Here is a 25894-nt window from a genome sequence, read left to right on the forward strand (position 1 = left end):
AACAGGGCAAAGGAGCACAAAGCACACACAAGCTGCATTCAGCAACAATATTCTTGTTTGTCTTATAAATACAAGGCAGATGCTAATTGAAAACACAAGGAAATTTGATCCTATTAAAAAGGCAGGAAGCTGCATTTAGTCAATTCATCATTAAATGCTTACTACAAGGCAGTGTTGCTGATGAAATAGTGCAGGGGCACACCCTCGTGGACAAAATGCTTACAGCACCTGGTATTCCCAGGCGGTCTCCCATCCAAGTACTAACCAGGCCCGACCCTGCTTAGCTTCCGAGATCAGACGAGATCGGGCGTACCCAGGCTGGTATGGCCGTAAGCGAGAAACAATCTCTTGCTACAACATATATAGTCAAAGTGAGTGTGATAAACAGACATTGCATTTTCACCAATTAGATAAGCAGCTTGAACTTTGTGTCACTGAAAAAGTAGAAGAAATTACAAACACTGTTTCCATCACTTTTTAGCACAGGTAGTTGGATAAAATACAAACTTTATTTCCTTTCATCATTTGAACAGGGCAAAGGAGCACAAAGCACACACAAGCTGCATTCAGCAACAATATTCTTGTTTGTCTTATAAATACAAGGCAGATGCTAATTGAAAACACAAGGAAATTTGATCCTATTAAAAAGGCAGGAAGCTGCATTTAGTCAATTCATCATTAAATGCTTACTACAAGGCAGTGTTGCTGATGAAATAGTGCAGGGGCACACCCTCGTGGACAAAATGCTTACAGCACCTGGTATTCCCAGGCGGTCTCCCATCCAAGTACTAACCAGGCCCGACCCTGCTTAGCTTCCGAGATCAGACGAGATCGGGCGTACCCAGGCTGGTATGGCCGTAAGCGAGAAACAATCTCTTGCTACAACATATATAGTCAAAGTGAGTCTGATAAAACAGACATTTAGTCAATTCATCATTAAATGCTTAATACAAGGCAGTGTTGCTGATGAAATAGTGCAAGAGCACACCCTCGTGGACAAAATGCTTACAGCACCTGGTATTCCCAGGCGGTCTCACATCCAAGTACTAACCAGGCCCGACCCTGCTTAGCTTCCGAGATCAGACGAGATCGGGCGTACCCAGGCTGGTATGGCCGTAAGCGAGAAACAATCTCTTGCTACAACATATATAGTCAAAGTGAGTGTGATAAACAGACATTGCATTTTCACCAATTAGATAAGCAGCTTGAACTTTGTGTCACTGAAAAAGTAGAAGAAATTACAAACACTGTTCCCATCACTTTTTAGCACAGGTAGTTGGATAAAATACAAACTTTATTTCCTTTCATCATTTGAACAGGGCAAAGGAGCACAAAGCACACACAAGCTGCATTCAGCAACAATATTCTTGTTTGTCTTATAAATACAAGGCAGATGCTAATTGAAAACACAAGGAAATTTGATCCTATTAAAAAGGCAGGAAGCTGCATTTAGTCAATTCATCATTAAATGCTTACTACAAGGCAGTGTTGCTGATGAAATAGTGCAGGGGCACACCCTCGTGGACAAAATGCTTACAGCACCTGGTATTCCCAGGCGGTCTCCCATCCAAGTACTAACCAGGCCCGACCCTGCTTAGCTTCCGAGATCAGACGAGATCGGGCGTACCCAGGCTGGTATGGCCGTAAGCGAGAAACAATCTCTTGCTACAACATATATAGTCAAAGTGAGTGTGATAAACAGACATTGCATTTTCACCAATTAGATAAGCAGCTTGAACTTTGTGTCACTGAAAAAGTAGAAGAAATTACAAACACTGTTCCCATCACTTTTTAGCACAGGTAGTTGGATAAAATACAAACTTTATTTCCTTTCATCATTTGAACAGGGCAAAGGAGCACAAAGCACACACAAGCTGCATTCAGCAACAATATTCTTGTTTGTCTTATAAATACAAGGCAGATGCTAATTGAAAACACAAGGAAATTTGATCCTATTAAAAAGGCAGGAAGCTGCATTTAGTCAATTCATCATTAAATGCTTACTACAAGGCAGTGTTGCTGATGAAATAGTGCAGGGGCACACCCTCGTGGACAAAATGCTTACAGCACCTGGTATTCCCAGGCGGTCTCCCATCCAAGTACTAACCAGGCCCGACCCTGCTTAGCTTCCGAGATCAGACGAGATCGGGCGTACCCAGGCTGGTATGGCCGTAAGCGAGAAACAATCTCTTGCTACAACATATATAGTCAAAGTGAGTCTGATAAAACAGACTTTTAGTCAATTCATCATTAAATGCTTAATACAAGGCAGTGTTGCTGATGAAATAGTGCAAGAGCACACCCTCGTGGACAAAATGCTTACAGCACCTGGTATTCCCAGGCGATCTCCCATCCAAGTACTAACCAGGCCCGACCCTGCTTAGCTTCCGAGATCAGACGAGATCGGGAGTACCCAGGCTGGTATGGCCGTAAGCGAGAAACAATCTCTTGCTACAACATATATAGTCAAAGTGAGTGTGATAAACAGACATTGCATTTTCACCAATTAGATAAGCAGCTTGAACTTTGTGTCACTGAAAAAGTAGAAGAAATTACAAACACTGTTCCCATCACTTTTTAGCACAGGTAGTTGGATAAAATACAAACTTTATTTCCTTTCATCATTTGAACAGGGCAAAGGAGCACAAAGCTGCATTCAGCAACAATATTCTTGTTTGTCTTATAAATACAAGGCAGATGCTAATTGAAAACACAAGGAAATTTGATCCTATTAAAAAGGCAGGAAGCTGCATTTAGTCAATTCATCATTAAATGCTTACTACAAGGCAGTGTTGCTGATGAAATAGTGCAGGGGCACACCCTCGTGGACAAAATGCTTACAGCACCTGGTATTCCCAGGCGGTCTCCCATCCAAGTACTAACCAGGCCCGACCCTGCTTAGCTTCGGAGATCAGACGAGATCGGGCGTACCCAGGCTGGTATGGCCGTAAGCGAGAAACAATCTCTTGCTACAACATATATAGTCAAAGTGAGTCTGATAAAACAGACATTTAGTCAATTCATCATTAAATGCTTAATACAAGGCAGTGTTGCTGATGAAATAGTGCAAGAGCACACCCTCGTGGACAAAATGCTTCCAGCACCTGGTATTCCCAGGCGGTCTCCCATCCAAGTACTAACCAGGCCCGACCCTGCTTAGCTTCCGAGATCAGATGAGATCGGGCGTACCCAGGCTGGTATGGCCGTAAGCGAGAAACAATCTCTTGCTACAACATATATAGTCAAAGTGAGTCTGATAAAACAGACATTTAGTCAATTCATCATTAAATGCTTAATACAAGGCAGTGTTGCTGATGAAATAGTGCAAGAGCACACCCTCGTGGACAAAATGCTTACAGCACCTGGTATTCCCAGGCGGTCTCCCATCCAAGTACTAACCAGGCCCGACCCTGCTTAGCTTCCGAGATCAGACGAGATCGGGCGTACCAAGGCTGGTATGGCCGTAAGCGAGAAACAATCTCTTGCTACAACATATATAGTCAAAGTGAGTGTGATAAACAGACATTGCATTTTCACCAATTAGATAAGCAGCTTGAACTTTGTGTCACTGAAAAAGTAGAAGAAATTACAAACACTGTTCCCATCACTTTTTAGCACAGGTAGTTGGATAAAATACAAACTTTATTTCCTTTCATCATTTGAACAGGGCAAAGGAGCACAAAGCACACACAAGCTGCATTCAGCAACAATATTCTTGTTTGTCTTATAAATACAAGGCAGATGCTAATTGAAAACACAAGGAAATTTGATCCTATTAAAAAGGCAGGAAGCTGCATTTAGTCAATTCATCATTAAATGCTTACTACAAGGCAGTGTTGCTGATGAAATAGTGCAGGGGCACACCCTCGTGGACAAAATGCTTACAGCACCTGGTATTCCCAGGCGGTCTCCCATCCAAGTACTAACCAGGCCCGACCCTGCTTAGCTTCCGAGATCAGACGAGATCGGGCGTACCCAGGCTGGTATGGCCGTAAGCGAGAAACAATCTCTTGCTACAACATATATAGTCAAAGTGAGTGTGATAAACAGACATTGCATTTTCACCAATTAGATAAGCAGCTTGAACTTTGTGTCACTGAAAAAGTAGAAGAAATTACAAACACTGTTCCCATCACTTTTTACCACAGGTAGTTGGATAAAATACAAACTTTATTTCCTTTCATCATTTGAACAGGGCAAAGGAGCACAAAGCACACACAAGCTGCATTCAGCAACAATATTCTTGTTTGTCTTATAAATACAAGGCAGATGCTAATTGAAAACACAAGGAAATTTGATCCTATTAAAAAGGCAGGAAGCTGCATTTAGTCAATTCATCATTAAATGCTTACTACAAGGCAGTGTTGCTGATGAAATAGTGCAGGGGCACACCCTCGTGGACAAAATGCTTACAGCACCTGGTATTCCCAGGCGGTCTCCCATCCAAGTACTAACCAGGCCCGACCCTGCTTAGCTTCCGAGATCAGACGAGATCGGGCGTACCCAGGCTGGTATGGCCGTAAGTGAGAAACAATCTCTTGCTACAACATATATAGTCAAAGTGAGTGTGATAAACAGACATTGCATTTTCACCAATTAGATAAGCAGCTTGAACTTTGTGTCACTGAAAAAGTAGAAGAAATTACAAACACTGTTCCCATCACTTTTTAGCACAGGTAGTTGGATAAAATACAAACTTTATTTCCTTTCATCATTTGAACAGGGCAAAGGAGCACAAAGCACACACAAGCTGCATTCAGCAACAATATTCTTGTTTGTCTTATAAATACAAGGCAGATGCTAATTGAAAACACAAGGAAATTTGATCCTATTAAAAAGGCAGGAAGCTGCATTTAGTCAATTCATCATTAAATGCTTACTACAAGGCAGTGTTGCTGATGAAATAGTGCAGGGGCACACCCTCGTGGACAAAATGCTTACAGCACCTGGTATTCCCAGGCGGTCTCCCATCCAAGTACTAACCAGGCCCGACCCTGCTTAGCTTCCGAGATCAGACGAGATCGGGCGTACCCAGGCTGGTATGGCCGTAAGCGAGAAACAATCTCTTGCTACAACATATATAGTCAAAGTGAGTGTGATAAACAGACATTGCATTTTCACCAATTAGATAAGCAGCTTGAACTTTGTGTCACTGAAAAAGTAGAAGAAATTACAAACACTGTTCCCATCACTTTTTAGCACAGGTAGTTGGATAAAATACAAACTTTATTTCCTTTCATCATTTGAACAGGGCAAAGGAGCACAAAGCACACACAAGCTGCATTCAGCAACAATATTCTTGTTTGTCTTATAAATACAAGGCAGATGCTAATTGAAAACACAAGGAAATTTGATCCTATTAAAAAGGCAGGAAGCTGCATTTAGTCAATTCATCATTAAATGCTTACTACAAGGCAGTGTTGCTGATGAAATAGTGCAGGGGCACACCCTCGTGGACAAAATGCTTACAGCACCTGGTATTCCCAGGCGGTCTCCCATCCAAGTACTAACCAGGCCCGACCCTGCTTAGCTTCCGAGATCAGACGAGATCGGGCGTACCCAGGCTGGTATGGCCGTAAGCGAGAAACAATCTCTTGCTACAACATATATAGTCAAAGTGAGTGTGATAAACAGACATTGCATTTTCACCAATTAGATAAGCAGCTTGAACTTTGTGTCACTGAAAAAGTAGAAGAAATTACAAACACTGTTCCCATCACTTTTTACCACAGGTAGTTGGATAAAATACAAACTTTATTTCCTTTCATCATTTGAACAGGGCAAAGGAGCACAAAGCACACACAAGCTGCATTCAGCAACAATATTCTTGTTTGTCTTATAAATACAAGGCAGATGCTAATTGAAAACACAAGGAAATTTGATCCTATTAAAAAGGCAGGAAGCTGCATTTAGTCAATTCATCATTAAATGCTTACTACAAGGCAGTGTTGCTGATGAAATAGTGCAGGGGCACACCCTCGTGGACAAAATGCTTACAGCACCTGGTATTCCCAGGCGGTCTCCCATCCAAGTACTAACCAGGCCCGACCCTGCTTAGCTTCGGAGATCAGACGAGATCGGGCGTACCCAGGCTGGTATGGCCGTAAGCGAGAAACAATCTCTTGCTACAACATATATAGTCAAAGTGAGTCTGATAAAACAGACATTTAGTCAATTCATCATTAAATGCTTAATACAAGGCAGTGTTGCTGATGAAATAGTGCAAGAGCACACCCTCGTGGACAAAATGCTTCCAGCACCTGGTATTCCCAGGCGGTCTCCCATCCAAGTACTAACCAGGCCCGACCCTGCTTAGCTTCCGAGATCAGATGAGATCGGGCGTACCCAGGCTGGTATGGCCGTAAGCGAGAAACAATCTCTTGCTACAACATATATAGTCAAAGTGAGTCTGATAAAACAGACATTTAGTCAATTCATCATTAAATGCTTAATACAAGGCAGTGTTGCTGATGAAATAGTGCAAGAGCACACCCTCGTGGACAAAATGCTTACAGCACCTGGTATTCCCAGGCGGTCTCCCATCCAAGTACTAACCAGGCCCGACCCTGCTTAGCTTCCGAGATCAGACGAGATCGGGCGTACCAAGGCTGGTATGGCCGTAAGCGAGAAACAATCTCTTGCTACAACATATATAGTCAAAGTGAGTGTGATAAACAGACATTGCATTTTCACCAATTAGATAAGCAGCTTGAACTTTGTGTCACTGAAAAAGTAGAAGAAATTACAAACACTGTTCCCATCACTTTTTAGCACAGGTAGTTGGATAAAATACAAACTTTATTTCCTTTCATCATTTGAACAGGGCAAAGGAGCACAAAGCACACACAAGCTGCATTCAGCAACAATATTCTTGTTTGTCTTATAAATACAAGGCAGATGCTAATTGAAAACACAAGGAAATTTGATCCTATTAAAAAGGCAGGAAGCTGCATTTAGTCAATTCATCATTAAATGCTTACTACAAGGCAGTGTTGCTGATGAAATAGTGCAGGGGCACACCCTCGTGGACAAAATGCTTACAGCACCTGGTATTCCCAGGCGGTCTCCCATCCAAGTACTAACCAGGCCCGACCCTGCTTAGCTTCCGAGATCAGACGAGATCGGGCGTACCCAGGCTGGTATGGCCGTAAGCGAGAAACAATCTCTTGCTACAACATATATAGTCAAAGTGAGTGTGATAAACAGACATTGCATTTTCACCAATTAGATAAGCAGCTTGAACTTTGTGTCACTGAAAAAGTAGAAGAAATTACAAACACTGTTCCCATCACTTTTTACCACAGGTAGTTGGATAAAATACAAACTTTATTTCCTTTCATCATTTGAACAGGGCAAAGGAGCACAAAGCACACACAAGCTGCATTCAGCAACAATATTCTTGTTTGTCTTATAAATACAAGGCAGATGCTAATTGAAAACACAAGGAAATTTGATCCTATTAAAAAGGCAGGAAGCTGCATTTAGTCAATTCATCATTAAATGCTTACTACAAGGCAGTGTTGCTGATGAAATAGTGCAGGGGCACACCCTCGTGGACAAAATGCTTACAGCACCTGGTATTCCCAGGCGGTCTCCCATCCAAGTACTAACCAGGCCCGACCCTGCTTAGCTTCCGAGATCAGACGAGATCGGGCGTACCCAGGCTGGTATGGCCGTAAGTGAGAAACAATCTCTTGCTACAACATATATAGTCAAAGTGAGTGTGATAAACAGACATTGCATTTTCACCAATTAGATAAGCAGCTTGAACTTTGTGTCACTGAAAAAGTAGAAGAAATTACAAACACTGTTCCCATCACTTTTTAGCACAGGTAGTTGGATAAAATACAAACTTTATTTCCTTTCATCATTTGAACAGGGCAAAGGAGCACAAAGCACACACAAGCTGCATTCAGCAACAATATTCTTGTTTGTCTTATAAATACAAGGCAGATGCTAATTGAAAACACAAGGAAATTTGATCCTATTAAAAAGGCAGGAAGCTGCATTTAGTCAATTCATCATTAAATGCTTACTACAAGGCAGTGTTGCTGATGAAATAGTGCAGGGGCACACCCTCGTGGACAAAATGCTTACAGCACCTGGTATTCCCAGGCGGTCTCCCATCCAAGTACTAACCAGGCCCGACCCTGCTTAGCTTCCGAGATCAGACGAGATCGGGCGTACCCAGGCTGGTATGGCCGTAAGCGAGAAACAATCTCTTGCTACAACATATATAGTCAAAGTGAGTGTGATAAACAGACATTGCATTTTCACCAATTAGATAAGCAGCTTGAACTTTGTGTCACTGAAAAAGTAGAAGAAATTACAAACACTGTTCCCATCACTTTTTACCACAGGTAGTTGGATAAAATACAAACTTTATTTCCTTTCATCATTTGAACAGGGCAAAGGAGCACAAAGCACACACAAGCTGCATTCAGCAACAATATTCTTGTTTGTCTTATACAAGGCAGATGCTAATTGAAAACACAAGGAAATTTGATCCTATTAAAAAGGCAGGAAGCTGCATTTAGTCAATTCATCATTAAATGCTTAATACAAGGCAGTGTTGCTGATGAAATAGTGCAAGAGCACACCCTCGTGGACAAAATGCTTACAGCACCTGGTATTCCCAGGCGGTCTCCCATCCAAGTACTAACCAGGCCCGACCCTGCTTAGCTTCCGAGATCAGACGAGATCGGGCGTACCCAGGCTGGTATGGCCGTAAGCGAGAAACAATCTCTTGCTACAACATATATAGTCAAAGTGAGTGTGATAAACAGACATTGCATTTTCACCAATTAGATAAGCAGCTTGAACTTTGTGTCACTGAAAAAGTAGAAGAAATTACAAACACTGTTCCCATCACTTTTTAGCACAGGTAGTTGGATAAAATACAAACTTTATTTCCTTTCATCATTTGAACAGGGCAAAGGAGCACAAAGCACACACAAGCTGCATTCAGCAACAATATTCTTGTTTGTCTTATAAATACAAGGCAGATGCTAATTGAAAACACAAGGAAATTTGATCCTATTAAAAAGGCAGGAAGCTGCATTTAGTCAATTCATCATTAAATGCTTACTACAAGGCAGTGTTGCTGATGAAATAGTGCAGGGGCACACCCTCGTGGACAAAATGCTTACAGCACCTGGTATTCCCAGGCGGTCTCCCATCCAAGTACTAACCAGGCCCGACCCTGCTTAGCTTCCGAGATCAGACGAGATCGGGCGTACCCAGGCTGGTATGGCCGTAAGCGAGAAACAATCTCTTGCTACAACATATATAGTCAAAGTGAGTGTGATAAACAGACATTGCATTTTCACCAATTAGATAAGCAGCTTGAACTTTGTGTCACTGAAAAAGTAGAAGAAATTACAAACACTGTTCCCATCACTTTTTAGCACAGGTAGTTGGATAAAATACAAACTTTATTTCCTTTCATCATTTGAACAGGGCAAAGGAGCACAAAGCACACACAAGCTGCATTCAGCAACAATATTCTTGTTTGTCTTATAAATACAAGGCAGATGCTAATTGAAAACACAAGGAAATTTGATCCTATTAAAAAGGCAGGAAGCTGCATTTAGTCAATTCATCATTAAATGCTTACTACAAGGCAGTGTTGCTGATGAAATAGTGCAGGGGCACACCCTCGTGGACAAAATGCTTACAGCACCTGGTATTCCCAGGCGGTCTCCCATCCAAGTACTAACCAGGCCCGACCCTGCTTAGCTTCCGAGATCAGACGAGATCGGGCGTACCCAGGCTGGTATGGCCGTAAGCGAGAAACAATCTCTTGCTACAACATATATAGTCAAAGTGAGTCTGATAAAACAGACATTTAGTCAATTCATCATTAAATGCTTAATACAAGGCAGTGTTGCTGATGAAATAGTGCAAGAGCACACCCTCGTGGACAAAATGCTTACAGCACCTGGTATTCCCAGGCGATCTCCCATCCAAGTACTAACCAGGCCCGACCCTGCTTAGCTTCCGAGATCAGACGAGATCGGGAGTACCCAGGCTGGTATGGCCGTAAGCGAGAAACAATCTCTTGCTACAACATATATAGTCAAAGTGAGTGTGATAAACAGACATTGCATTTTCACCAATTAGATAAGCAGCTTGAACTTTGTGTCACTGAAAAAGTAGAAGAAATTACAAACACTGTTCCCATCACTTTTTAGCACAGGTAGTTGGATAAAATACAAACTTTATTTCCTTTCATCATTTGAACAGGGCAAAGGAGCACAAAGCACACACAAGCTGCATTCAGCAACAATATTCTTGTTTGTCTTATAAATACAAGGCAGATGCTAATTGAAAACACAAGGAAATTTGATCCTATTAAAAAGGCAGGAAGCTGCATTTAGTCAATTCATCATTAAATGCTTACTACAAGGCAGTGTTGCTGATGAAATAGTGCAGGGGCACACCCTCGTGGACAAAACGCTTACAGCACCTGGTATTCCCAGGCGGTCTCCCATCCAAGTACTAACCAGGCCCGACCCTGCTTAGCTTCCGAGATCAGACGAGATCGGGCGTACCCAGGCTGGTATGGCCGTAAGCGAGAAACAATCTCTTGCTACAACATATATAGTCAAAGTGAGTGTGATAAACAGACATTGCATTTTCACCAATTAGATAAGCAGCTTGAACTTTGTGTCACTGAAAAAGTAGAAGAAATTACAAACACTGTTCCCATCACTTTTTAGCACAGGTAGTTGGATAAAATACAAACTTTATTTCCTTTCATCATTTGAACAGGGCAAAGGAGCACAAAGCACACACAAGCTGCATTCAGCAACAATATTCTTGTTTGTCTTATAAATACAAGGCAGATGCTAATTGAAAACACAAGGAAATTTGATCCTATTAAAAAGGCAGGAAGCTGCATTTAGTCAATTCATCATTAAATGCTTACTACAAGGCAGTGTTGCTGATGAAATAGTGCAGGGGCACACCCTCGTGGACAAAATGCTTACAGCACCTGGTATTCCCAGGCGGTCTCCCATCCAAGTACTAACCAGGCCCGACCCTGCTTAGCTTCCGAGATCAGACGAGATCGGGCGTACCCAGGCTGGTATGGCCGTAAGCGAGAAACAATCTCTTGCTACAACATATATAGTCAAAGTGAGTGTGATAAACAGACATTGCATTTTCACCAATTAGATAAGCAGCTTGAACTTTGTGTCACTGAAAAAGTAGAAGAAATTACAAACACTGTTCCCATCACTTTTTACCACAGGTAGTTGGATAAAATACAAACTTTATTTCCTTTCATCATTTGAACAGGGCAAAGGAGCACAAAGCACACACAAGCTGCATTCAGCAACAATATTCTTGTTTGTCTTATAAATACAAGGCAGATGCTAATTGAAAACACAAGGAAATTTGATCCTATTAAAAAGGCAGGAAGCTGCATTTAGTCAATTCATCATTAAATGCTTACTACAAGGCAGTGTTGCTGATGAAATAGTGCAGGGGCACACCCTCGTGGACAAAATGCTTACAGCACCTGGTATTCCCAGGCGGTCTCCCATCCAAGTACTAACCAGGCCCGACCCTGCTTAGCTTCCGAGATCAGACGAGATCGGGCGTACCCAGGCTGGTATGGCCGTAAGCGAGAAACAATCTCTTGCTACAACATATATAGTCAAAGTGAGTCTGATAAAACAGACATTTAGTCAATTCATCATTAAATGCTTAATACAAGGCAGTGTTGCTGATGAAATAGTGCAAGAGCACACCCTCGTGGACAAAATGCTTACAGCACCTGGTATTCCCAGGCGATCTCCCATCCATGTACTAACCAGGCCCGACCCTGCTTAGCTTCCGAGATCAGACGAGATCGGGCGTACCCAGGCTGGTATGGCCGTAAGCGAGAAACAATCTCTTGCTACAACATATATAGTCAAAGTGAGTGTGATAAACAGACATTGCATTTTCACCAATTAGATAAGCAGCTTGAACTTTGTGTCACTGAAAAAGTAGAAGAAATTACAAACACTGTTCCCATCACTTTTTAGCACAGGTAGTTGGATAAAATACAAACTTTATTTCCTTTCATCATTTGAACAGGGCAAAGGAGCACAAAGCACACACAAGCTGCATTCAGCAACAATATTCTTGTTTGTCTTATAAATACAAGGCAGATGCTAATTGAAAACACAAGGAAATTTGATCCTATTAAAAAGGCAGGAAGCTGCATTTAGTCAATTCATCATTAAATGCTTACTACAAGGCAGTGTTGCTGATGAAATAGTGCAGGGGCACACCCTCGTGGACAAAATGCTTACAGCACCTGGTATTCCCAGGCGGTCTCCCATCCAAGTACTAACCAGGCCCGACCCTGCTTAGCTTCCGAGATCAGACGAGATCGGGCGTACCCAGGCTGGTATGGCCGTAAGCGAGAAACAATCTCTTGCTACAACATATATAGTCAAAGTGAGTGTGATAAACAGACATTGCATTTTCACCAATTAGATAAGCAGCTTGAACTTTGTGTCACTGAAAAAGTAGAAGAAATTACAAACACTGTTCCCATCACTTTTTAGCACAGGTAGTTGGATAAAATACAAACTTTATTTCCTTTCATCATTTGAACAGGGCAAAGGAGCACAAAGCACACACAAGCTGCATTCAGCAACAATATTCTTGTTTGTCTTATAAATACAAGGCAGATGCTAATTGAAAACACAAGGAAATTTGATCCTATTAAAAAGGCAGGAAGCTGCATTTAGTCAATTCATCATTAAATGCTTACTACAAGGCAGTGTTGCTGATGAAATAGTGCAGGGGCACACCCTCGTGGACAAAATGCTTACAGCACCTGGTATTCCCAGGCGGTCTCCCATCCAAGTACTAACCAGGCCCGACCCTGCTTAGCTTCCGAGATCAGACGAGATCGGGCGTACCCAGGCTGGTATGGCCGTAAGCGAGAAACAATCTCTTGCTACAACATATATAGTCAAAGTGAGTCTGATAAAACAGACATTTAGTCAATTCATCATTAAATGCTTAATACAAGGCAGTGTTGCTGATGAAATAGTGCAAGAGCACACCCTCGTGGACAAAATGCTTACAGCACCTGGTATTCCCAGGCGATCTCCCATCCAAGTACTAACCAGGCCCGACCCTGCTTAGCTTCCGAGATCAGACGAGATCGGGAGTACCCAGGCTGGTATGGCCGTAAGCGAGAAACAATCTCTTGCTACAACATATATAGTCAAAGTGAGTGTGATAAACAGACATTGCATTTTCACCAATTAGATAAGCAGCTTGAACTTTGTGTCACTGAAAAAGTAGAAGAAATTACAAACACTGTTCCCATCACTTTTTAGCACAGGTAGTTGGATAAAATACAAACTTTATTTCCTTTCATCATTTGAACAGGGCAAAGGAGCACAAAGCACACACAAGCTGCATTCAGCAACAATATTCTTGTTTGTCTTATAAATACAAGGCAGATGCTAATTGAAAACACAAGGAAATTTGATCCTATTAAAAAGGCAGGAAGCTGCATTTAGTCAATTCATCATTAAATGCTTACTACAAGGCAGTGTTGCTGATGAAATAGTGCAGGGGCACACCCTCGTGGACAAAATGCTTACAGCACCTGGTATTCCCAGGCGGTCTCCCATCCAAGTACTAACCAGGCCCGACCCTGCTTAGCTTCCGAGATCAGACGAGATCGGGCGTACCCAGGCTGGTATGGCCGTAAGCGAGAAACAATCTCTTGCTACAACATATATAGTCAAAGTGAGTGTGATAAACAGACATTGCATTTTCACCAATTAGATAAGCAGCTTGAACTTTGTGTCACTGAAAAAGTAGAAGAAATTACAAACACTGTTCCCATCACTTTTTAGCACAGGTAGTTGGATAAAATACAAACTTTATTTCCTTTCATCATTTGAACAGGGCAAAGGAGCACAAAGCACACACAAGCTGCATTCAGCAACAATATTCTTGTTTGTCTTATAAATACAAGGCAGATGCTAATTGAAAACACAAGGAAATTTGATCCTATTAAAAAGGCAGGAAGCTGCATTTAGTCAATTCATCATTAAATGCTTACTACAAGGCAGTGTTGCTGATGAAATAGTGCAGGGGCACACCCTCGTGGACAAAATGCTTACAGCACCTGGTATTCCCAGGCGGTCTCCCATCCAAGTACTAACCAGGCCCGACCCTGCTTAGCTTCCGAGATCAGACGAGATCGGGCGTACCCAGGCTGGTATGGCCGTAAGCGAGAAACAATCTCTTGCTACAACATATATAGTCAAAGTGAGTCTGATAAAACAGACATTTAGTCAATTCATCATTAAATGCTTAATACAAGGCAGTGTTGCTGATGAAATAGTGCAAGAGCACACCCTCGTGGACAAAATGCTTACAGCACCTGGTATTCCCAGGCGGTCTCCCATCCAAGTACTAACCAGGCCCGACCCTGCTTAGCTTCCGAGATCAGACGAGATCGGGCGTACCCAGGCTGGTATGGCCGTAAGCGAGAAACAATCTCTTGCTACAACATATATAGTCAAAGTGAGTGTGATAAACAGACATTGCATTTTCACCAATTAGATAAGCAGCTTGAACTTTGTGTCACTGAAAAAGTAGAAGAAATTACAAACACTGTTCCCATCACTTTTTAGCACAGGTAGTTGGATAAAATACAAACTTTATTTCCTTTCATCATTTGAACAGGGCAAAGGAGCACAAAGCACACACAAGCTGCATTCAGCAACAATATTCTTGTTTGTCTTATAAATACAAGGCAGATGCTAATTGAAAACACAAGGAAATTTGATCCTATTAAAAAGGCAGGAAGCTGCATTTAGTCAATTCATCATTAAATGCTTACTACAAGGCAGTGTTGCTGATGAAATAGTGCAGGGGCACACCCTCGTGGACAAAATGCTTACAGCACCTGGTATTCCCAGGCGGTCTCCCATCCAAGTACTAACCAGGCCCGACCCTGCTTAGCTTCCGAGATCAGACGAGATCGGGCGTACCCAGGCTGGTATGGCCGTAAGCGAGAAACAATCTCTTGCTACAACATATATAGTCAAAGTGAGTCTGATAAAACAGACATTTAGTCAATTCATCATTAAATGCTTAATACAAGGCAGTGTTGCTGATGAAATAGTGCAAGAGCACACCCTCGTGGACAAAATGCTTACAGCACCTGGTATTCCCAGGCGGTCTCCCATCCAAGTACTAACCAGGCCCGACCCTGCTTAGCTTCCGAGATCAGACGAGATCGGGCGTACCCAGGCTGGTATGGCCGTAAGCGAGAAACAATCTCTTGCTACAACATATATAGTCAAAGTGAGTGTGATAAACAGACATTGCATTTTCACCAATTAGATAAGCAGCTTGAACTTTGTGTCACTGAAAAAGTAGAAGAAATTACAAACACTGTTCCCATCACTTTTTAGCACAGGTAGTTGGATAAAATACAAACTTTATTTCCTTTCATCATTTGAACAGGGCAAAGGAGCACAAAGCACACACAAGCTGCATTCAGCAACAATATTCTTGTTTGTCTTATAAATACAAGGCAGATGCTAATTGAAAACACAAGGAAATTTGATCCTATTAAAAAGGCAGGAAGCTGCATTTAGTCAATTCATCATTAAATGCTTACTACAAGGCAGTGTTGCTGATGAAATAGTGCAGGGGCACACCCTCGTGGACAAAATGCTTACAGCACCTGGTATTCCCAGGCGGTCTCCCATCCAAGTACTAACCAGGCCCGACCCTGCTTAGCTTCCGAGATCAGACGAGATCGGGCGTACCCAGGCTGGTATGGCCGTAAGCGAGAAACAATCTCTTGCTACAACATATATAGTCAAAGTGAGTCTGATAAAACAGACATTTAGTCAATTCATCATTAAATGCTTAATACAAGGCAGTGTTGCTGATGAAATAGTGCAAGAGCACACCCTCGTGGACAAAATGCTTACAGCACCTGGTATTCCCAGGCGATCTCCCATCCAAGTACTAACCAGGCCCGACCCTGCTTAGCTTCCGAGATCAGACGAGATCGGGAGTACCCAGGCTGGTATGGCCGTAAGCGAGAAACAATCTCTTGCTACAACATATATAGTCAAAGTGAGTGTGATAAACAGACATTGCATTTTCACCAATTAGATAAGCAGCTTGAACTTTGTGTCACTGAAAAAGTAGAAGAAATTACAAACACTGTTCCCATCACTTTTTAGCACAGGTAGTTGGATAAAATACAAACTTTATTTCCTTTCATCATTTGAACAGGGCAAAGGAGCACAAAGCACACACAAGCTGCATTCAGCAACAATATTCTTGTTTGTCTTATAAATACAAGGCAGATGCTAATTGAAAACACAAGGAAATTTGATCCTATTAAAAAGGCAGGAAGCTGCATTTAGTCAATTCATCATTAAATGCTTACTACAAGGCAGTGTTGCTGATGAAATAGTGCAGGGGCACACCCTCGTGGACAAAATGCTTACAGCACCTGGTATTCCCAGGCGGTCTCCCATCCAAGTACTAACCAGGCCCGACCCTGCTTAGCTTCCGAGATCAGACGAGATCGGGCGTACCCAGGCTGGTATGGCCGTAAGCGAGAAACAATCTCTTGCTACAACATATATAGTCAAAGTGAGTGTGATAAACAGACATTGCATTTTCACCAATTAGATAAGCAGCTTGAACTTTGTGTCACTGAAAAAGTAGAAGAAATTACAAACACTGTTCCCATCACTTTTTAGCACAGGTAGTTGGATAAAATACAAACTTTATTTCCTTTCATCATTTGAACAGGGCAAAGGAGCACAAAGCACACACAAGCTGCATTCAGCAACAATATTCTTGTTTGTCTTATAAATACAAGGCAGATGCTAATTGAAAACACAAGGAAATTTGATCCTATTAAAAAGGCAGGAAGCTGCATTTAGTCAATTCATCATTAAATGCTTACTACAAGGCAGTGTTGCTGATGAAATAGTGCAGGGGCACACCCTCGTGGACAAAATGCTTACAGCACCTGGTATTCCCAGGCGGTCTCCCATCCAAGTACTAACCAGGCCCGACCCTGCTTAGCTTCCGAGATCAGACGAGATCGGGCGTACCTAGGCTGGTATGGCCGTAAGCGAGAAACAATCTCTTGCTACAACATATATAGTCAAAGTGAGTCTGATAAAACAGACATTTAGTCAATTCATCATTAAATGCTTAATACAAGGCAGTGTTGCTGATGAAATAGTGCAAGAGCACACCCTCGTGGACAAAATGCTTACAGCACCTGGTATTCCCAGGCGGTCTCCCATCCAAGTACTAACCAGGCCCGACCCTGCTTAGCTTCCGAGATCAGACGAGATCGGGCGTACCCAGGCTGGTATGGCCGTAAGCGAGAAACAGTCTCTTGCTACAACATATATAGTCAAAGTGAGTGTGATAAACAGACATTGCATTTTCACCAATTAGATAAGCAGCTTGAACTTTGTGTCACTGAAAAAGTAGAAGAAATTACAAACGCTGTTCCCATCACTTTTTAGCACAGGTAGTTGGATAAAATACAAACTTTATTTCCTTTCATCATTTGAACAGGGCAAAGGAGCACAAAGCACACACAAGCTGCATTCAGCAACAATATTCTTGTTTGTCTTATAAATACAAGGCAGATGCTAATTGAAAACACAAGGAAATTTGATCCTATTAAAAAGGCAGGAAGCTGCATTTAGTCAATTCATCATTAAATGCTTACTACAAGGCAGTGTTGCTGATGAAATAGTGCAGGGGCACACCCTCGTGGACAAAATGCTTACAGCACCTGGTATTCCCAGGCGGTCTCCCATCCAAGTACTAACCAGGCCCGACCCTGCTTAGCTTCCGAGATCAGACGAGATCGGGCGTACCTAGGCTGGTATGGCCGTAAGCGAGAAACAATCTCTTGCTACAACATATATAGTCAAAGTGAGTCTGATAAAACAGACATTTAGTCAATTCATCATTAAATGCTTAATACAAGGCAGTGTTGCTGATGAAATAGTGCAAGAGCACACCCTCGTGGACAAAATGCTTACAGCACCTGGTATTCCCAGGCGGTCTCCCATCCAAGTACTAACCAGGCCCGACCCTGCTTAGCTTCCGAGATCAGACGAGATCGGGCGTACCCAGGCTGGTATGGCCGTAAGCGAGAAACAGTCTCTTGCTACAACATATATAGTCAAAGTGAGTGTGATAAACAGACATTGCATTTTCACCAATTAGATAAGCAGCTTGAACTTTGTGTCACTGAAAAAGTAGAAGAAATTACAAACGCTGTTCCCATCACTTTTTAGCACAGGTAGTTGGATAAAATACAAACTTTATTTCCTTTCATCATTTGAACAGGGCAAAGGAGCACAAAGCACACACAAGCTGCATTCAGCAACAATATTCTTGTTTGTCTTATAAATACAAGGCAGATGCTAATTGAAAACACAAGGAAATTTGATCCTATTAAAAAGGCAGGAAGCTGCATTTAGTCAATTCATCATTAAATGCTTACTACAAGGCAGTGTTGCTGATGAAATAGTGCAGGGGCATACCCTCGTGGACAAAATGCTTACAGCACCTGGTATTCCCAGGCGGTCTCCCATCCAAGTACTAACCAGGCCCGACCCTGCTTAGCTTCCGAGATCAGACGAGATCGGGCGTACCCAGGCTGGTATGGCCGTAAGCGAGAAACAATCTCTTGCTACAACATATATAGTCAAAGTGAGTCTGATAAAACAGACATTTAGTCAATTCATCATTAAATGCTTAATACAAGGCAGTGTTGCTGATGAAATAGTGCAAGAGCACACCCTCGTGGACAAAATGCTTACAGCACCTGGTATTCCCAGGCGATCTCCCATCCAAGTACTAACCAGGCCCGACCCTGCTTAGCTTCCGAGATCAGACGAGATCGGGCGTACCCAGGCTGGTATGGCCGTAAGCGAGAAACAATCTCTTGCTACAACATATATAGTCAAAGTGAGTGTGATAAACAGACATTGCATTTTCACCAATTAGATAAGCAGCTTGAACTTTGTGTCACTGAAAAAGTAGAAGAAATTACAAACACTGTTCCCATCACTTTTTAGCACAGGTAGTTGGATAAAATACAAACTTTATTTCCTTTCATCATTTGAACAGGGCAAAGGAGCACAAAGCACACACAAGCTGCATTCAGCAACAATATTCTTGTTTGTCTTATAAATACAAGGCAGATGCTAATTGAAAACACAAGGAAATTTGATCCTATTAAAAAGGCAGGAAGCTGCATTTAGTCAATTCATCATTAAATGCTTACTACAAGGCAGTGTTGCTGATGAAATAGTGCAGGGGCACACCCTCGTGGACAAAATGCTTACAGCACCTGGTATTCCCAGGCGGTCTCCCATCCAAGTACTAACCAGGCCCGACCCTGCTTAGCTTCCGAGATCAGACGAGATCGGGCGTACCCAGGCTGGTATGGCCGTAAGCGAGAAACAATCTCTTGCTACAACATATATAGTCAAAGTGAGTGTGATAAACAGACATTGCATTTTCACCAATTAGATAAGCAGCTTGAACTTTGTGTCACTGAAAAAGTAGAAGAAATTACAAACACTGTTCCCATCACTTTTTAGCACAGGTAGTTGGATAAAATACAAACTTTATTTCCTTTCATCATTTGAACAGGGCAAAGGAGCACAAAGCACACACAAGCTGCATTCAGCAACAATATTCTTGTTTGTCTTATAAATACAAGGCAGATGCTAATTGAAAACACAAGGAAATTTGATCCTATTAAAAAGGCAGGAAGCTGCATTTAGTCAATTCATCATTAAATGCTTACTACAAGGCAGTGTTGCTGATGAAATAGTGCAGGGGCACACCCTCGTGGACAAAATGCTTACAGCACCTGGTATTCCCAGGCGGTCTCCCATCCAAGTACTAACCAGGCCCGACCCTGCTTAGCTTCCGAGATCAGACGAGATCGGGCGTACCCAGGCTGGTATGGCCGTAAGCGAGAAACAATCTCTTGCTACAACATATATAGTCAAAGTGAGTCTGATAAAACAGACATTTAGTCAATTCATCATTAAATGCTTAATACAAGGCAGTGTTGCTGATGAAATAGTGCAAGAGCACACCCTCGTGGACAAAATGCTTACAGCACCTGGTATTCCCAGGCGGTCTCCCATCCAAGTACTAACCAGGCCCGACCCTGCTTAGCTTCCGAGATCAGACGAGATCGGGCGTACCCAGGCTGGTATGGCCGTAAGCGAGAAACAATCTCTTGCTACAACATATATAGTCAAAGTGAGTCTGATAAAACAGACATTTAGTCAATTCATCATTAAATGCTTAATACAAGGCAGTGTTGCTGATGAAATAGTGCAAGAGCACACCCTCGTGGACAAAATGCTTACAGCACCTGGTATTCCCAGGCGATCTCCCATCCAAGTACTAACCAGGCCCGACCCTGCTTAGCTTCCGAGATCAGACGAGATCGGGCGTACCCAGGCTGGTATGGCCGTAAGCGAGAAACAATCTCTTGCTACAACATATATAGTCAAAGTGAGTGTGATAAACAGACATTGCATTTTCACCAATTAGATAAGCAGCTTGAACTTTGTGTCACTGAAAAAGTAGAAGAAATTACAAACACTGTTCCCATCACTTTTTAGCACAGGTAGTTGGATAAAATACAAACTTTATTTCCTTTCATCATTTGAACAGGGCAAAGGAGCACAAAGCACACACAAGCTGCATTCAGCAACAATATTCTTGTTTGTCTTATAAATACAAGGCAGATGCTAATTGAAAACACAAGGAAATTTGATCCTATTAAAAAGGCAGGAAGCTGCATTTAGTCAATTCATCATTAAATGCTTACTACAAGGCAGTGTTGCTGATGAAATAGTGCAGGGGCACACCCTCGTGGACAAAATGCTTACAGCACCTGGTATTCCCAGGCGGTCTCCCATCCAAGTACTAACCAGGCCCGACCCTGCTTAGCTTCCGAGATCAGACGAGATCGGGCGTACCCAGGCTGGTATGGCCGTAAGCGAGAAACAATCTCTTGCTACAACATATATAGTCAAAGTGAGTCTGATAAAACAGACATTTAGTCAATTCATCATTAAATGCTTAATACAAGGCAGTGTTGCTGATGAAATAGTGCAAGAGCACACCCTCGTGGACAAAATGCTTACAGCACCTGGTATTCCCAGGCGATCTCCCATCCAAGTACTAACCAGGCCCGACCCTGCTTAGCTTCCGAGATCAGACGAGATCGGGCGTACCCAGGCTGGTATGGCCGTAAGCGAGAAACAATCTCTTGCTACAACATATATAGTCAAAGTGAGTGTGATAAACAGACATTGCATTTTCACCAATTAGATAAGCAGCTTGAACTTTGTGTCACTGAAAAAGTAGAAGAAATTACAAACACTGTTCCCATCACTTTTTAGCACAGGTAGTTGGATAAAATACAAACTTTATTTCCTTTCATCATTTGAACAGGGCAAAGGAGCACAAAGCACACACAAGCTGCATTCAGCAACAATATTCTTGTTTGTCTTATAAATACAAGGCAGATGCTAATTGAAAACACAAGGAAATTTGATCCTATTAAAAAGGCAGGAAGCTGCATTTAGTCAATTCATCATTAAATGCTTACTACAAGGCAGTGTTGCTGATGAAATAGTGCAGGGGCACACCCTCGTGGACAAAATGCTTACAGCACCTGGTATTCCCAGGCGGTCTCCCATCCAAGTACTAACCAGGCCCGACCCTGCTTAGCTTCCGAGATCAGACGAGATCGGGCGTACCCAGGCTGGTATGGCCGTAAGCGAGAAACAATCTCTTGCTACAACATATATAGTCAAAGTGAGTCTGATAAAACAGACATTTAGTCAATTCATCATTAAATGCTTAATACAAGGCAGTGTTGCTGATGAAATAGTGCAAGAGCACACCCTCGTGGACAAAATGCTTACAGCACCTGGTATTCCCAGGCGGTCTCCCATCCAAGTACTAACCAGGCCCGACCCTGCTTAGCTTCCGAGATCAGACGAGATCGGGCGTACCCAGGCTGGTATGGCCGTAAGCGAGAAACAATCTCTTGCTACAACATATATAGTCAAAGTGAGTGTGATAAACAGACATTGCATTTTCACCAATTAGATAAGCAGCTTGAACTTTGTGTCACTGAAAAAGTAGAAGAAATTACAAACACTGTTCCCATCACTTTTTAGCACAGGTAGTTGGATAAAATACAAACTTTATTTCCTTTCATCATTTGAACAGGGCAAAGGAGCACAAAGCACACACAAGCTGCATTCAGCAACAATATTCTTGTTTGTCTTATAAATACAAGGCAGATGCTAATTGAAAACACAAGGAAATTTGATCCTATTAAAAAGGCAGGAAGCTGCATTTAGTCAATTCATCATTAAATGCTTACTACAAGGCAGTGTTGCTGATGAAATAGTGCAGGGGCACACCCTCGTGGACAAAATGCTTACAGCACCTGGTATTCCCAGGCGGTCTCCCATCCAAGTACTAACCAGGCCGACCCTGCTTAGCTTCCGAGATCAGACGAGATCGGGCGTACCCAGGCTGGTATGGCCGTAAGCGAGAAACAATCTCTTGCTACAACATATATAGTCAAAGTGAGTCTGATAAAACAGACATTTAGTCAATTCATCATTAAATGCTTAATACAAGGCAGTGTTGCTGATGAAATAGTGCAAGAGCACACCCTCGTGGACAAAATGCTTACAGCACCTGGTATTCCCAGGCGGTCTCCCATCCAAGTACTAACCAGGCCCGACCCTGCTTAGCTTCCGAGATCAGACGAGATCGGGCGTACCCAGGCTGGTATGGCCGTAAGCGAGAAACAATCTCTTGCTACAACATATATAGTCAAAGTGAGTCTGATAAAACAGACATTTAGTCAATTCATCATTAAATGCTTAATACAAGGCAGTGTTGCTGATGAAATAGTGCAAGAGCACACCCTCGTGGACAAAATGCTTACAGCACCTGGTATTCCCAGGCGGTCTCCAATCCAAGTACTAACCAGGCCCGACCCTGCTTAGCTTCCGAGATCAGACGAGATCGGGCGTACCCAGGCTGGTATGGCCGTAAGCGAGAAACAATCTCTTGCTACAACATATATAGTCAAAGTGAGTCTGATAAAACAGACATTTAGTCAATTCATCATTAAATGCTTAATACAAGGCAGTGTTGCTGATGAAATAGTGCAAGAGCACACCCTCGTGGACAAAATGCTTACAGCACCTGGTATTCCCAGGCGGTCTCCCATCCAAGTACTAACCAGGCCCGACCCTGCTTAGCTTCCGAGATCAGACGAGATCGGGCGTACCCAGGCTGGTATGGCCGTAAGCGAGAAACAATCTCTTGCTACAACATATATAGTCAAAGTGAGTGTGATAAACAGACATTGCATTTTCACCAATTAGATAAGCAGCTTGAACTTTGTGTCACTGAAAAAGTAGAAGAAATTACAAACACTGTTCCCATCACTTTTTAGCACAGGTAGTTGGATAAAATACAAACTTTATTTCCTTTCATCATTTGAACAGGGCAAAGGAGCACAAAGCACACACAAGCTGCATTCAGCAACAATATTCTTGTTTGTCTTATAAATACAAGGCAGATGCTAATTGAAAACACAAGGAAATTTGATCCTATTAAAAAGGCAGGAAGCTGCATTTAGTCAATTCATCATTAAATGCTTACTACAAGGCAGTGTTGCTGATGAAATAGTGCAGGGGCACACCCTCGTGGACAAAATGCTTACAGCACCTGGTATTCCCAGGCGGTCTCCCATCCAAGTACTAACCAGGCCCGACCCTGCTTAGCTTCCGAGATCAGACGAGATCGGGCGTACCCAGGCTGGTATGGCCGTAAGCGAGAAACAATCTCTTGCTACAACATATATAGTCAAAGTGAGTCTGATAAAACAGACATTTAGTCAATTCATCATTAAATGCTTAATACAAGGCAGTGTTGCTGATGAAATAGTGCAAGAGCACACCCTCGTGGACAAAATGCTTACAGCACCTGGTATTCCCAGGCGGTCTCCCATCCAAGTACTAACCAGGCCCGACCCTGCTTAGCTTCCGAGATCAGACGAGATCGGGCGTACCCAGGCTGGTATGGCCGTAAGCGAGAAACAATCTCTTGCTACAACATATATAGTCAAAGTGAGTCTGATAAAACAGACATTTAGTCAATTCATCATTAAATGCTTAATACAAGGCAGTGTTGCTGATGAAATAGTGCAAGAGCACACCCTCGTGGACAAAATGCTTACAGCACCTGGTATTCCCAGGCGATCTCCCATCCAAGTACTAACCAGGCCCGACCCTGCTTAGCTTCCGAGATCAGACGAGATCGGGCGTACCCAGGCTGGTATGGCCGTAAGCGAGAAACAATCTCTTGCTACAACATATATAGTCAAAGTGAGTGTGATAAACAGACATTGCATTTTCACCAATTAGATAAGCAGCTTGAACTTTGTGTCACTGAAAAAGTAGAAGAAATTACAAACACTGTTCCCATCACTTTTTAGCACAGGTAGTTGGATAAAATACAAACTTTATTTCCTTTCATCATTTGAACAGGGCAAAGGAGCACAAAGCACACACAAGCTGCATTCAGCAACAATATTCTTGTTTGTCTTATAAATACAAGGCAGATGCTAATTGAAAACACAAGGAAATTTGATCCTATTAAAAAGGCAGGAAGCTGCATTTAGTCAATTCATCATTAAATGCTTACTACAAGGCAGTGTTGCTGATGAAATAGTGCAGGGGCACACCCTCGTGGACAAAATGCTTACAGCACCTGGTATTCCCAGGCGGTCTCCCATCCAAGTACTAACCAGGCCCGACCCTGCTTAGCTTCCGAGATCAGACGAGATCGGGCGTACCCAGGCTGGTATGGCCGTAAGCGAGAAACAATCTCTTGCTACAACATATATAGTCAAAGTGAGTCTGATAAAACAGACATTTAGTCAATTCATCATTAAATGCTTAATACAAGGCAGTGTTGCTGATGAAATAGTGCAAGAGCACACCCTCGTGGACAAAATGCTTACAGCACCTGGTATTCCCAGGCGATCTCCCATCCAAGTACTAACCAGGCCCGACCCTGCTTAGCTTCCGAGATCAGACGAGATCGGGCGTACCCAGGCTGGTATGGCCGTAAGCGAGAAACAATCTCTTGCTACAACATATATAGTCAAAGTGAGTGTGATAAACAGACATTGCATTTTCACCAATTAGATAAGCAGCTTGAACTTTGTGTCACTGAAAAAGTAGAAGAAATTACAAACACTGTTCCCATCACTTTTTAGCACAGGTAGTTGGATAAAATACAAACTTTATTTCCTTTCATCATTTGAACAGGGCAAAGGAGCACAAAGCACACACAAGCTGCATTCAGCAACAATATTCTTGTTTGTCTTATAAATACAAGGCAGATGCTAATTGAAAACACAAGGAAATTTGATCCTATTAAAAAGGCAGGAAGCTGCATTTAGTCAATTCATCATTAAATGCTTACTACAAGGCAGTGTTGCTGATGAAATAGTGCAGGGGCACACCCTCGTGGACAAAATGCTTACAGCACCTGGTATTCCCAGGCGGTCTCCCATCCAAGTACTAACCAGGCCCGACCCTGCTTAGCTTCCGAGATCAGACGAGATCGGGCGTACCCAGGCTGGTATGGCCGTAAGCGAGAAACAATCTCTTGCTACAACATATATAGTCAAAGTGAGTCTGATAAAACAGACATTTAGTCAATTCATCATTAAATGCTTAATACAAGGCAGTGTTGCTGATGAAATAGTGCA

General features: G+C 42.5%; 62 non-coding genes across 62 annotated transcripts; all 62 read right to left on the reverse strand.

Moving 5' to 3' along the window:
• Positions 1-216: 216 nt before the first annotated feature.
• On the reverse strand, positions 217-335 carry LOC145856019 (5S ribosomal RNA). The gene has a single exon (XR_014376907.1). It is a non-coding gene; the product is annotated as a 5S ribosomal RNA (ribosomal RNA).
• A 409-nt stretch (positions 336-744) lies between these two features.
• LOC145856021 (5S ribosomal RNA) lies at positions 745-863 on the reverse strand. The gene has a single exon (XR_014376909.1). It is a non-coding gene; the product is annotated as a 5S ribosomal RNA (ribosomal RNA).
• Positions 864-1002: 139 nt separating this feature from the next.
• Positions 1003-1121, reverse strand: LOC145886510 (5S ribosomal RNA). The gene has a single exon (XR_014398095.1). It is a non-coding gene; the product is annotated as a 5S ribosomal RNA (ribosomal RNA).
• Positions 1122-1530: 409 nt separating this feature from the next.
• Positions 1531-1649, reverse strand: LOC145856022 (5S ribosomal RNA). The gene has a single exon (XR_014376910.1). It is a non-coding gene; the product is annotated as a 5S ribosomal RNA (ribosomal RNA).
• A 409-nt stretch (positions 1650-2058) lies between these two features.
• On the reverse strand, positions 2059-2177 carry LOC145856023 (5S ribosomal RNA). The gene has a single exon (XR_014376911.1). It is a non-coding gene; the product is annotated as a 5S ribosomal RNA (ribosomal RNA).
• Positions 2178-2316: 139 nt separating this feature from the next.
• Positions 2317-2435, reverse strand: LOC145884396 (5S ribosomal RNA). The gene has a single exon (XR_014395974.1). It is a non-coding gene; the product is annotated as a 5S ribosomal RNA (ribosomal RNA).
• Positions 2436-2834: 399 nt separating this feature from the next.
• Positions 2835-2953, reverse strand: LOC145886112 (5S ribosomal RNA). Its single transcript, XR_014397696.1, has one exon. It is a non-coding gene; the product is annotated as a 5S ribosomal RNA (ribosomal RNA).
• A 139-nt stretch (positions 2954-3092) lies between these two features.
• On the reverse strand, positions 3093-3211 carry LOC145884678 (5S ribosomal RNA). Its single transcript, XR_014396257.1, has one exon. It is a non-coding gene; the product is annotated as a 5S ribosomal RNA (ribosomal RNA).
• A 139-nt stretch (positions 3212-3350) lies between these two features.
• On the reverse strand, positions 3351-3469 carry LOC145882236 (5S ribosomal RNA). Its single transcript, XR_014393802.1, has one exon. It is a non-coding gene; the product is annotated as a 5S ribosomal RNA (ribosomal RNA).
• A 409-nt stretch (positions 3470-3878) lies between these two features.
• LOC145856024 (5S ribosomal RNA) lies at positions 3879-3997 on the reverse strand. The gene has a single exon (XR_014376912.1). It is a non-coding gene; the product is annotated as a 5S ribosomal RNA (ribosomal RNA).
• A 409-nt stretch (positions 3998-4406) lies between these two features.
• Positions 4407-4525, reverse strand: LOC145883141 (5S ribosomal RNA). Its single transcript, XR_014394714.1, has one exon. It is a non-coding gene; the product is annotated as a 5S ribosomal RNA (ribosomal RNA).
• A 409-nt stretch (positions 4526-4934) lies between these two features.
• Positions 4935-5053, reverse strand: LOC145856025 (5S ribosomal RNA). Its single transcript, XR_014376913.1, has one exon. It is a non-coding gene; the product is annotated as a 5S ribosomal RNA (ribosomal RNA).
• A 409-nt stretch (positions 5054-5462) lies between these two features.
• On the reverse strand, positions 5463-5581 carry LOC145856026 (5S ribosomal RNA). The gene has a single exon (XR_014376914.1). It is a non-coding gene; the product is annotated as a 5S ribosomal RNA (ribosomal RNA).
• Positions 5582-5990: 409 nt separating this feature from the next.
• Positions 5991-6109, reverse strand: LOC145886113 (5S ribosomal RNA). The gene has a single exon (XR_014397697.1). It is a non-coding gene; the product is annotated as a 5S ribosomal RNA (ribosomal RNA).
• Positions 6110-6248: 139 nt separating this feature from the next.
• LOC145884679 (5S ribosomal RNA) lies at positions 6249-6367 on the reverse strand. The gene has a single exon (XR_014396258.1). It is a non-coding gene; the product is annotated as a 5S ribosomal RNA (ribosomal RNA).
• A 139-nt stretch (positions 6368-6506) lies between these two features.
• Positions 6507-6625, reverse strand: LOC145882238 (5S ribosomal RNA). The gene has a single exon (XR_014393804.1). It is a non-coding gene; the product is annotated as a 5S ribosomal RNA (ribosomal RNA).
• Positions 6626-7034: 409 nt separating this feature from the next.
• Positions 7035-7153, reverse strand: LOC145856027 (5S ribosomal RNA). Its single transcript, XR_014376915.1, has one exon. It is a non-coding gene; the product is annotated as a 5S ribosomal RNA (ribosomal RNA).
• A 409-nt stretch (positions 7154-7562) lies between these two features.
• LOC145883142 (5S ribosomal RNA) lies at positions 7563-7681 on the reverse strand. Its single transcript, XR_014394715.1, has one exon. It is a non-coding gene; the product is annotated as a 5S ribosomal RNA (ribosomal RNA).
• Positions 7682-8090: 409 nt separating this feature from the next.
• On the reverse strand, positions 8091-8209 carry LOC145856028 (5S ribosomal RNA). The gene has a single exon (XR_014376916.1). It is a non-coding gene; the product is annotated as a 5S ribosomal RNA (ribosomal RNA).
• A 405-nt stretch (positions 8210-8614) lies between these two features.
• On the reverse strand, positions 8615-8733 carry LOC145856029 (5S ribosomal RNA). Its single transcript, XR_014376917.1, has one exon. It is a non-coding gene; the product is annotated as a 5S ribosomal RNA (ribosomal RNA).
• A 409-nt stretch (positions 8734-9142) lies between these two features.
• On the reverse strand, positions 9143-9261 carry LOC145856030 (5S ribosomal RNA). The gene has a single exon (XR_014376918.1). It is a non-coding gene; the product is annotated as a 5S ribosomal RNA (ribosomal RNA).
• Positions 9262-9670: 409 nt separating this feature from the next.
• LOC145856032 (5S ribosomal RNA) lies at positions 9671-9789 on the reverse strand. Its single transcript, XR_014376920.1, has one exon. It is a non-coding gene; the product is annotated as a 5S ribosomal RNA (ribosomal RNA).
• Positions 9790-9928: 139 nt separating this feature from the next.
• On the reverse strand, positions 9929-10047 carry LOC145884398 (5S ribosomal RNA). Its single transcript, XR_014395976.1, has one exon. It is a non-coding gene; the product is annotated as a 5S ribosomal RNA (ribosomal RNA).
• Positions 10048-10456: 409 nt separating this feature from the next.
• Positions 10457-10575, reverse strand: LOC145881610 (5S ribosomal RNA). Its single transcript, XR_014393183.1, has one exon. It is a non-coding gene; the product is annotated as a 5S ribosomal RNA (ribosomal RNA).
• Positions 10576-10984: 409 nt separating this feature from the next.
• Positions 10985-11103, reverse strand: LOC145856033 (5S ribosomal RNA). Its single transcript, XR_014376921.1, has one exon. It is a non-coding gene; the product is annotated as a 5S ribosomal RNA (ribosomal RNA).
• A 409-nt stretch (positions 11104-11512) lies between these two features.
• On the reverse strand, positions 11513-11631 carry LOC145856034 (5S ribosomal RNA). Its single transcript, XR_014376922.1, has one exon. It is a non-coding gene; the product is annotated as a 5S ribosomal RNA (ribosomal RNA).
• A 139-nt stretch (positions 11632-11770) lies between these two features.
• LOC145887397 (5S ribosomal RNA) lies at positions 11771-11889 on the reverse strand. The gene has a single exon (XR_014398988.1). It is a non-coding gene; the product is annotated as a 5S ribosomal RNA (ribosomal RNA).
• A 409-nt stretch (positions 11890-12298) lies between these two features.
• Positions 12299-12417, reverse strand: LOC145856035 (5S ribosomal RNA). Its single transcript, XR_014376923.1, has one exon. It is a non-coding gene; the product is annotated as a 5S ribosomal RNA (ribosomal RNA).
• Positions 12418-12826: 409 nt separating this feature from the next.
• LOC145856036 (5S ribosomal RNA) lies at positions 12827-12945 on the reverse strand. Its single transcript, XR_014376924.1, has one exon. It is a non-coding gene; the product is annotated as a 5S ribosomal RNA (ribosomal RNA).
• Positions 12946-13084: 139 nt separating this feature from the next.
• On the reverse strand, positions 13085-13203 carry LOC145884399 (5S ribosomal RNA). Its single transcript, XR_014395977.1, has one exon. It is a non-coding gene; the product is annotated as a 5S ribosomal RNA (ribosomal RNA).
• A 409-nt stretch (positions 13204-13612) lies between these two features.
• LOC145856037 (5S ribosomal RNA) lies at positions 13613-13731 on the reverse strand. Its single transcript, XR_014376925.1, has one exon. It is a non-coding gene; the product is annotated as a 5S ribosomal RNA (ribosomal RNA).
• A 409-nt stretch (positions 13732-14140) lies between these two features.
• LOC145856038 (5S ribosomal RNA) lies at positions 14141-14259 on the reverse strand. Its single transcript, XR_014376926.1, has one exon. It is a non-coding gene; the product is annotated as a 5S ribosomal RNA (ribosomal RNA).
• Positions 14260-14398: 139 nt separating this feature from the next.
• On the reverse strand, positions 14399-14517 carry LOC145856039 (5S ribosomal RNA). Its single transcript, XR_014376927.1, has one exon. It is a non-coding gene; the product is annotated as a 5S ribosomal RNA (ribosomal RNA).
• Positions 14518-14926: 409 nt separating this feature from the next.
• LOC145856040 (5S ribosomal RNA) lies at positions 14927-15045 on the reverse strand. Its single transcript, XR_014376928.1, has one exon. It is a non-coding gene; the product is annotated as a 5S ribosomal RNA (ribosomal RNA).
• Positions 15046-15184: 139 nt separating this feature from the next.
• LOC145856041 (5S ribosomal RNA) lies at positions 15185-15303 on the reverse strand. The gene has a single exon (XR_014376929.1). It is a non-coding gene; the product is annotated as a 5S ribosomal RNA (ribosomal RNA).
• A 409-nt stretch (positions 15304-15712) lies between these two features.
• Positions 15713-15831, reverse strand: LOC145856043 (5S ribosomal RNA). The gene has a single exon (XR_014376931.1). It is a non-coding gene; the product is annotated as a 5S ribosomal RNA (ribosomal RNA).
• Positions 15832-15970: 139 nt separating this feature from the next.
• On the reverse strand, positions 15971-16089 carry LOC145884400 (5S ribosomal RNA). The gene has a single exon (XR_014395978.1). It is a non-coding gene; the product is annotated as a 5S ribosomal RNA (ribosomal RNA).
• A 409-nt stretch (positions 16090-16498) lies between these two features.
• Positions 16499-16617, reverse strand: LOC145856044 (5S ribosomal RNA). Its single transcript, XR_014376932.1, has one exon. It is a non-coding gene; the product is annotated as a 5S ribosomal RNA (ribosomal RNA).
• A 409-nt stretch (positions 16618-17026) lies between these two features.
• On the reverse strand, positions 17027-17145 carry LOC145884692 (5S ribosomal RNA). The gene has a single exon (XR_014396271.1). It is a non-coding gene; the product is annotated as a 5S ribosomal RNA (ribosomal RNA).
• A 139-nt stretch (positions 17146-17284) lies between these two features.
• On the reverse strand, positions 17285-17403 carry LOC145856045 (5S ribosomal RNA). Its single transcript, XR_014376933.1, has one exon. It is a non-coding gene; the product is annotated as a 5S ribosomal RNA (ribosomal RNA).
• A 409-nt stretch (positions 17404-17812) lies between these two features.
• On the reverse strand, positions 17813-17931 carry LOC145884693 (5S ribosomal RNA). Its single transcript, XR_014396272.1, has one exon. It is a non-coding gene; the product is annotated as a 5S ribosomal RNA (ribosomal RNA).
• A 139-nt stretch (positions 17932-18070) lies between these two features.
• On the reverse strand, positions 18071-18189 carry LOC145856046 (5S ribosomal RNA). Its single transcript, XR_014376934.1, has one exon. It is a non-coding gene; the product is annotated as a 5S ribosomal RNA (ribosomal RNA).
• A 409-nt stretch (positions 18190-18598) lies between these two features.
• LOC145856047 (5S ribosomal RNA) lies at positions 18599-18717 on the reverse strand. Its single transcript, XR_014376935.1, has one exon. It is a non-coding gene; the product is annotated as a 5S ribosomal RNA (ribosomal RNA).
• A 139-nt stretch (positions 18718-18856) lies between these two features.
• On the reverse strand, positions 18857-18975 carry LOC145884142 (5S ribosomal RNA). Its single transcript, XR_014395721.1, has one exon. It is a non-coding gene; the product is annotated as a 5S ribosomal RNA (ribosomal RNA).
• A 409-nt stretch (positions 18976-19384) lies between these two features.
• LOC145856048 (5S ribosomal RNA) lies at positions 19385-19503 on the reverse strand. Its single transcript, XR_014376936.1, has one exon. It is a non-coding gene; the product is annotated as a 5S ribosomal RNA (ribosomal RNA).
• A 409-nt stretch (positions 19504-19912) lies between these two features.
• Positions 19913-20031, reverse strand: LOC145856049 (5S ribosomal RNA). The gene has a single exon (XR_014376937.1). It is a non-coding gene; the product is annotated as a 5S ribosomal RNA (ribosomal RNA).
• A 139-nt stretch (positions 20032-20170) lies between these two features.
• On the reverse strand, positions 20171-20289 carry LOC145856050 (5S ribosomal RNA). The gene has a single exon (XR_014376938.1). It is a non-coding gene; the product is annotated as a 5S ribosomal RNA (ribosomal RNA).
• Positions 20290-20428: 139 nt separating this feature from the next.
• On the reverse strand, positions 20429-20547 carry LOC145884143 (5S ribosomal RNA). The gene has a single exon (XR_014395722.1). It is a non-coding gene; the product is annotated as a 5S ribosomal RNA (ribosomal RNA).
• Positions 20548-20956: 409 nt separating this feature from the next.
• On the reverse strand, positions 20957-21075 carry LOC145856051 (5S ribosomal RNA). The gene has a single exon (XR_014376939.1). It is a non-coding gene; the product is annotated as a 5S ribosomal RNA (ribosomal RNA).
• A 139-nt stretch (positions 21076-21214) lies between these two features.
• LOC145884144 (5S ribosomal RNA) lies at positions 21215-21333 on the reverse strand. The gene has a single exon (XR_014395723.1). It is a non-coding gene; the product is annotated as a 5S ribosomal RNA (ribosomal RNA).
• Positions 21334-21742: 409 nt separating this feature from the next.
• LOC145856052 (5S ribosomal RNA) lies at positions 21743-21861 on the reverse strand. The gene has a single exon (XR_014376940.1). It is a non-coding gene; the product is annotated as a 5S ribosomal RNA (ribosomal RNA).
• Positions 21862-22000: 139 nt separating this feature from the next.
• On the reverse strand, positions 22001-22119 carry LOC145856054 (5S ribosomal RNA). Its single transcript, XR_014376942.1, has one exon. It is a non-coding gene; the product is annotated as a 5S ribosomal RNA (ribosomal RNA).
• Positions 22120-22528: 409 nt separating this feature from the next.
• Positions 22529-22646, reverse strand: LOC145851189 (5S ribosomal RNA). The gene has a single exon (XR_014373039.1). It is a non-coding gene; the product is annotated as a 5S ribosomal RNA (ribosomal RNA).
• A 139-nt stretch (positions 22647-22785) lies between these two features.
• Positions 22786-22904, reverse strand: LOC145856055 (5S ribosomal RNA). Its single transcript, XR_014376943.1, has one exon. It is a non-coding gene; the product is annotated as a 5S ribosomal RNA (ribosomal RNA).
• A 139-nt stretch (positions 22905-23043) lies between these two features.
• Positions 23044-23162, reverse strand: LOC145886707 (5S ribosomal RNA). The gene has a single exon (XR_014398292.1). It is a non-coding gene; the product is annotated as a 5S ribosomal RNA (ribosomal RNA).
• A 139-nt stretch (positions 23163-23301) lies between these two features.
• Positions 23302-23420, reverse strand: LOC145856056 (5S ribosomal RNA). Its single transcript, XR_014376944.1, has one exon. It is a non-coding gene; the product is annotated as a 5S ribosomal RNA (ribosomal RNA).
• Positions 23421-23829: 409 nt separating this feature from the next.
• On the reverse strand, positions 23830-23948 carry LOC145856057 (5S ribosomal RNA). Its single transcript, XR_014376945.1, has one exon. It is a non-coding gene; the product is annotated as a 5S ribosomal RNA (ribosomal RNA).
• Positions 23949-24087: 139 nt separating this feature from the next.
• Positions 24088-24206, reverse strand: LOC145856058 (5S ribosomal RNA). The gene has a single exon (XR_014376946.1). It is a non-coding gene; the product is annotated as a 5S ribosomal RNA (ribosomal RNA).
• A 139-nt stretch (positions 24207-24345) lies between these two features.
• Positions 24346-24464, reverse strand: LOC145884145 (5S ribosomal RNA). The gene has a single exon (XR_014395724.1). It is a non-coding gene; the product is annotated as a 5S ribosomal RNA (ribosomal RNA).
• A 409-nt stretch (positions 24465-24873) lies between these two features.
• Positions 24874-24992, reverse strand: LOC145856060 (5S ribosomal RNA). The gene has a single exon (XR_014376948.1). It is a non-coding gene; the product is annotated as a 5S ribosomal RNA (ribosomal RNA).
• A 139-nt stretch (positions 24993-25131) lies between these two features.
• LOC145884146 (5S ribosomal RNA) lies at positions 25132-25250 on the reverse strand. The gene has a single exon (XR_014395725.1). It is a non-coding gene; the product is annotated as a 5S ribosomal RNA (ribosomal RNA).
• A 409-nt stretch (positions 25251-25659) lies between these two features.
• On the reverse strand, positions 25660-25778 carry LOC145856061 (5S ribosomal RNA). The gene has a single exon (XR_014376949.1). It is a non-coding gene; the product is annotated as a 5S ribosomal RNA (ribosomal RNA).
• Positions 25779-25894: the final 116 nt, after the last annotated feature.

Source organism: Salmo salar, chromosome 08, assembly GCF_965601325.2.
Source record: "Salmo salar chromosome 08, fSalSal1, whole genome shotgun sequence".
In the NCBI taxonomy this organism is placed as follows: Eukaryota; Metazoa; Chordata; class Actinopteri; order Salmoniformes; family Salmonidae; genus Salmo; species Salmo salar.